Raw genomic sequence first — 6,576 nt, 5'->3', positions numbered from 1 at the left:
TACAAGGAAAGGCATACCTCTATCAGGGGAAAGATGGCAGTAATCAAAGACAACTTCACAAAGCAGGTTGAGCCTTAAAAATGAAAAATAATTCGTCAGAAATGTAGAGGGAAGCATTTCAGATGAAGGAACTGATAAAAGCTAAAAAGGAAGAGGAATTTTGTAAACCATGAATACTGTTGCAGCTGATGCTTGGCATGTTGTTAAAAAGGTCCTGTTATGAAGTAGAGAAGAGAATGTATGATGACTTTATGTGTCTGTCCTGTATTTTGTTTGATTTCTGATTGTTTTGTTCACTGCTGTTTGGATCAATCTGTGACTGAATCTTTGAGCTGTTTGTGTGCCTATAACCTGGTGACATCTGGTATTTCCCAAATGGTTTGTTGACATTTTTAGGTCATTGGAAGTAGTTCTTAAATAAGTAAATATTCAGCTGAAGATTAAGATTGATTTAATCTGTCACTTCATACAATGTTTTAGATCTATGTTTTAAATGAGGAGTATGTCTTTTATCTAAACATTCTAAGTAATTTTAACTAAACATGCAGATCTGTCAAGAGAACCAGACTTGGAAATGATAACAGAGGAAGAACAAGGAAAGCTTGATGAAGATGAGAATAACCATGCAGAGGTATGTAAAACTGTAAATTTCAATATCTGGTGTAGTACTGTGTGAGAAAATGTATATGAAACAAGGCAAATTAGAATGGAAAGATAAGTTAAAACCCATCACAAATGAGTTAAAGCAGAAGTTCAGTGAAATTTTGTGAGGAATACCAAATTACCATTTGTCCTGAGGAAGATCCACTACGTGATAATCCTGAGGAAGGAGCAAACCAAAAGGAAATATCTCCTAATCTCACAAATAACATACCTGATTTGAGGAAAAAGATGCATTTGGAGTATCTTTCTCTGTAATATTCCAAGCATTTCCTGAACAAAAAGAACCCTGTCTCAAATGTTCATCCATGGTCTGTAAACTCTGGGTCCCTTGGATAGACTTGTGGGTCATCTTCAAAGTTTTGTTTTGTTTTGTTTTGTTTTTTTCTCCCTAAAAATAAAGTAGACTTTGAAAATATCAACTAGACATTGAACATGTGTTTATGAAAATTGAGGAGAGTTTTTATAATGATACAGAAAATAAAAAAAGTAGGGGAGCTGGTAGCTATATTCAAAGTGAAAGACCAAGAGATTGATATGCAAATGTCACAAAATATGAGGCAAGATCCCACTAATAGGAAATTAGACATGAGACAGGCATGCCATTCTAGTCTGTGATTTGTCTACCCTGGTAAGATGAAACATAGAATTCAAATAAAAATTCACGTTCCCCTTGCTGTTGTTAAAATATGGATCTGAAAAATAAAGCAATACAGGACTGATTCCAGAAGCCACTGCATGCAGATAATTACAGCGGTAGTGACAATAAAAGCATGGAACCCGAATTAGAAAATGAGAATTCTTCTCCACCTAATAGTCAAGGCGAATCTGAAGTGTATGTAAATGAAGAATTAGAGAAGGATATACAGAGGTTAAGAATGAAATAGACATGTTTCAAGTAGAGTTTCTGGCTCTGGAAAAAGAGAAAATTTAACTTCCAAGAGAGTTTCTAATTTTCTCTTGCTTTTGTTTTTCTCTTTCTTGATGATGTGGTCCATTTTGATTTTCCATTTATGAATAAAGTGGGGTCATCCAAAGAGGTAATTGTGTAGAAATCGATTACTATCTCAATAACAGGAATTCAAGAAACTATTTTCATGGTTTTTGTTCTTCAATAAATTCTAATATCTAATTCTTCTCCATTAGTCTTCATATGGACTGGAAAACTCATTTAGCTATGTACCATGTGGTCTTCTGAGCCAGAATAAGCACCAAGGACATTGCTTAAGAAGAATAATCAGCTAGGGTTTTGCATCTTTTTTTTTTTCCCCCCTTTAACTCTCTTGGGTTAAATATAAGTTACATTTCCATAGAATGGGAATAAAACACTGACTGAGAGATGGTACATGAACATGTGTTCCCTCTAATCTCTTCATTGTGGTTGAATATGTGTGATCTTCTCTGCTTTCCGCAGTCGCTGGACACTTAGATTTCCAGCATGGCTGCTTCAGGATCTTTTTAATAACAAATATGTGTGCTCCCACATATGCTTTAATCAGCACTCTCAGATGTTTCTTTTGAGACAGACCTTTCCATTATGTTGTTTACTAAAATGTAGAAAGTTTTGACATGTGTGATTTTGTTACACAGAGTGTGTATGTGTGTGTGAAAGTTTCTCAGTCGTGTCCAACTCTTTGCGAACCCTTGGACTGTAGCCTTCCAGGCTCCTCTGCCCATGGAATTCCCCAGGCCAGAAAGAATACCAGAGTGGCTAGCTGTTCCCTTCTCCAGAGGATCTGTCTAACCCAGGGATCGAACACAGGTCTCCCACATTGAAGGTGGATTCTTTAATATTTGAGCCACCAGGGAAGCCCATAGGTAGTATAAACCCTGAGCAAAAAAGAAAAAAAAAATGTTTATCTACAAAGGAGAACACTGAGTTCTGAGATGCTGTGAGATTTTTCTTTCTTCAGTAATAGGTTTTTATTTTTTATTTATTTATTTTTTTAATTTTATTTTATTTTTAAACTTTACGTAATTGTATTAGTTTTGCCAAACATCAAAATGAATCCATCACAGGTATACATGTGCTCCCCCTCCTGAACCCTCCTCCCTCCTCCCTCCCCATACCATCCCTCCAGGTCGTCCCAGTGCACCAGCCCCAAGCATCCAGTATCGTGCATTAAACCTGGACTAGCATCTCGTTTCATACATGATATTTTACATGTTTCAATGCCAAGTAATAGGTTTTTAAAATTGTTTGCTCTTTTGTTTTGACTGAGTTTGAACAGCAGGCAAAAAGACAAAAAAAAAAAAAAGAAAAGAAAAGAAAAGAAAAAGAAACAAAAAAAACTCTATGTATTCTCCTGTTTAAAAAAAAAAATGAGCCCTACCCCCAACTAAGGCATTAAGTTACTGTGCCAGAGTCACACTTTTAACTTATCTGATTAATCTGATGAATTCATTTGGTAACATATAACATTCAACGTTCCAGAATTGTATCATCTCTTTTGGTGCCATAAAATGCTAGGGAGTGCCAGTTTAGGGGCCTTAAACAAAACCTTGAACATTTTTTTTTTATTTTATTGCTGTTTTTGGTAAATAGTGGGGCAATGCTAGGTAGTTATTTCTATACCCTCTATCTGTAAGGTTTGATGGTTATTGAATGTGGAATTGGGAAGCATTACTTATATTCCAGAATTCCACACTAACTCACAACTCCTCAGTTTCATTCTGCTCCTTGTGTTTTGGTAAACTCTGGTTCATTTAATTTAGTGAACACCGTCACTATTTTGCCATCTCCCGTATCCAAGTGAAAAAAGAATTATAAAAGGCAGAGGGGAAAGAATAGCTTTAGTGCAGAGAGAAGAATGTTTCCTTTCTGAGGCACGAAGGTGTCACATCCTCTACATCCAGCTGTTTAATGGAAAATCCAGGTGGTAAAGACCAAAGAGGACAGATTTTGTGTCTTTGTCTTTTTATTTCTCTGTCTCTGCCAGTCAGATGGGGAAGACTGAATACGAATAATTGCATTTTATTAAGAAAGCCATTTTTGAAATGTTTGGGAATTTTGTTTCTTTTTCTCAAACAGAAAGGAGCAGATTTTACAAAAATTTAAGTGACTTGTGATAAAATTAAAATAAACACAAAAATATTTTTATCACTTAAATTCAGGGTGAGCACTGAGTCAAATAAGAAAATTGAAAACAAAGATCTTTATAATCAATGCATAGCAATTATTCTTAGTGTCAATTTTCCATTAAAGGTTGAAGAAGAAAAGAAGCACAAAAGAGTGAAGTGGACGTATCAGAGAACATATGTGATGCTGCTGATGAGAGTGGGTTGTTTCAGCAGAGAAAGAGTGGAGGAAACAGCAACCAGTAGTTTCCTGCTATGCAGAATGAGGGTTCTGATAGGTAATCCTATATCAATATTTAACAGCATGTCCCTTGTTATTTTCCTATAAAATAATTTCTAACTTGAGCTAATGTTTATGATATACAGATTTTATATTTTACAAGAGAAATAGTTATTTTTAATACTCTTGTCCTTTAGCCTTATTACTAGAGTTCCTTTGTTAACATACCACCATGTAAAATATTACAGTATTCTGGATTTGACTGCATATTTGCCTTAATCAGTGTGTTGTATATTTAAATTTGTTTTGTCACTGATGAACATCCTTTCATTTCAGTTTGAGGACTCCTTTCAGCATTTCTCATGAGGTGGGACTAGTGGTGATGAACTCCATCAGGTTTGCTTTGTCTGGAACAGTTTTTATTTCTCTTTCATTTCTGAAAGACAACTTTTCTGGAAAGAGTACTCTTGGCTGGCAGGTTTTTCTCTCTTAGCACTTAGAGTATGTCCATGGATGGAGGCCAAATTGCTGTTGGTGGCGGGAGAACCAGGGAGGCATCTGTCTTTCAGCCATGATGCTGCTGTTGCTGCATCATGTGGGTGGTTTAAAAGTGAGCCCTCCTCCCCGGCCAAATATTTCCTTTGTTTCTTCTTTTAGGGTGCTGGCTTCAGTAGCTGTGGAGCACAGTTTAGTTGCACCATGGCACGCGGGATCTTCCCTGACCAGGAATGGAATGCCTTCCCCCTTTATTGGTATGTGGACTCCTAAGCACTGGACCACCAGGGAAGTCCCTAAATTCACCATTATTATATTTAGAAGCAAAACAATATAGTGTAAATCTACTTAGGACTCCCATGTCTAAGAGTCAAGGCGCTTAGCCAGTGAACTTCAGGTTTTCAGTGTAGCCCTTGAGGTTCTTCTCAGTGTCTTTCCAGATGCATCTCTCTACTTTCTTCCATGTATTTTGTGCTCTTCCTTCCAGGTTCCTCGGAAACAACCCAGATGCCCTGTGCCTGATGTTTGAGCTCACATTCGAATCTCCAAGTAGAATGATTTTCTCCCTTTTCTGTTTCTCACGATCTCCTTTCTTCACTTCTTCTGCAAATCCTTCCTTATTTCATTTATCACTTTCATATGTCAACTTTTATATATCATATTGTATCATAATCATATCTGTGTTTGAAGGAGGAATTTGTTTTCTTGCATATGGTTGGTACTCTATAACTGTTTTGTGAATCAATCAATGCTTTAAGATGGGTAAGAGTTGGACTTTTATAAGAATTGTTTTTCTTTTTAATTTTTTTTTGCACTTAATATATCTTTATTTTATTTTTTTTTTAATTTTTTTTCTTTAATAGAACATTATTTAATTAGTATACATGTGTTCCCCATCCTGAACCCTCCTCCCTCCTCCCTCCCCACACCATCCCTCTGGGTCGTCCCAGTGCACCAGCCCCAAGCATCCAGCATCGTGCATTGAACCTGGACTGGCATCTCGTTTCATACATGACGTTTCACATGTTTCAATGCCATTCTCCCAAATCTTCCCACCCTCTCCCTCTCCCACAGAATCCATAAGACTGTTCTATACATCAGTGTCTCTTTTGCTGTCTCGTATACAGGGTTATCGTTACCATCTTTCTAAATTCCATATATATGCGTTAGTATACTGTATTGGTGTTTTTCCTTCTGGCTTACTTCACTCTGTATAATAGGCTCCAGTTTCATCCACCTCATTAGAACTGATTCAAATGTATTCTTTTTAATGGCTGAGTAATACTCCATTGTGTATATGTACCACTGCTTTCTTATCCATTCATCTGCTGATGGACATCTAGGTTGCTTCCATGTCCTGGCTATTATAAACAGTGCTGCGATGAACATTGGGGTACACATGTCTCTTTCCCTTCTGGTTTCCTCAGTGTGTATGCCCAGCAGTGGGATTGCTGGATCATAAGGCAGTTCTATTTCCAGTTTTTTAAGGAATCTCCACACTGTTCTCCATAGTAGCTGTACTAGTTTGCATTCCCACCAACAGTGTAAGAGGGTTCCCTTTTCTCCACACCCTCTCCAGCATTTATTGCTTGTAGACTTTTGGATCGCAGCCATTCTGACTGGTGTGAAATGGTACCTCATAGTGGTTTTGATTTGCATTTCTCTGATAATGAGTGATGTTGAGCATCTTTTCATGTGTTTGTTAGCCATCTGTATGTCTTCTTTGGAGAAATGTCTATTTAGATCTTTGGCCCATTTTTTAATTCTTTATCAGTTGAATTATTAGAAAACATTGGCTCTTTTGTGGACTTTTTAAAGTAGCAATCCTGGTGTGCACAGGAAGGAAGTAAAGAAAAAATAACGATGACAAATGGACACCAGAAGAAAGTGTGATTGCACCAATATTTGAAAAGACCGATTCACTGACTGGTGGTCTGCTGCACGTGAATGATGACAGCATTTAAAGGGAAGTGGATCAGGGTGATGACAGGTACATTCTCCAGATTCCTTGTTTGTAGGGGAAGAAATATTAGCACTGAATACTTCTTCTGGAAATAGAGCAGCATTATGCAGTGCTCAGGCCAAGACAAGAGATTGCTCAACTCTAGCGGACAAACACTGCT

General features: G+C 37.1%; 1 long non-coding RNA gene across 1 annotated transcript; it reads left to right on the top strand.

The window, feature by feature from the left end:
- The first annotated feature begins 200 nt into the window (after positions 1-200).
- Positions 201-5,801, top strand: LOC107131365 (uncharacterized). The gene is made up of 3 exons (XR_001494339.3): positions 201-631; positions 3,866-4,710; positions 4,941-5,801. It is a non-coding gene; the product is annotated as an uncharacterized lncRNA (long non-coding RNA).
- The last annotated feature ends 775 nt before the right edge of the window (positions 5,802-6,576 follow it).

Source organism: Bos taurus, chromosome 1 (genome assembly GCF_002263795.3).
Source record: "Bos taurus isolate L1 Dominette 01449 registration number 42190680 breed Hereford chromosome 1, ARS-UCD2.0, whole genome shotgun sequence".
Classification (NCBI taxonomy): Eukaryota; Metazoa; Chordata; class Mammalia; order Artiodactyla; family Bovidae; genus Bos; species Bos taurus.
Note: the sequence above shows the minus strand (reverse complement) of the source record. Positions and strands in the feature narration are given on the sequence as shown.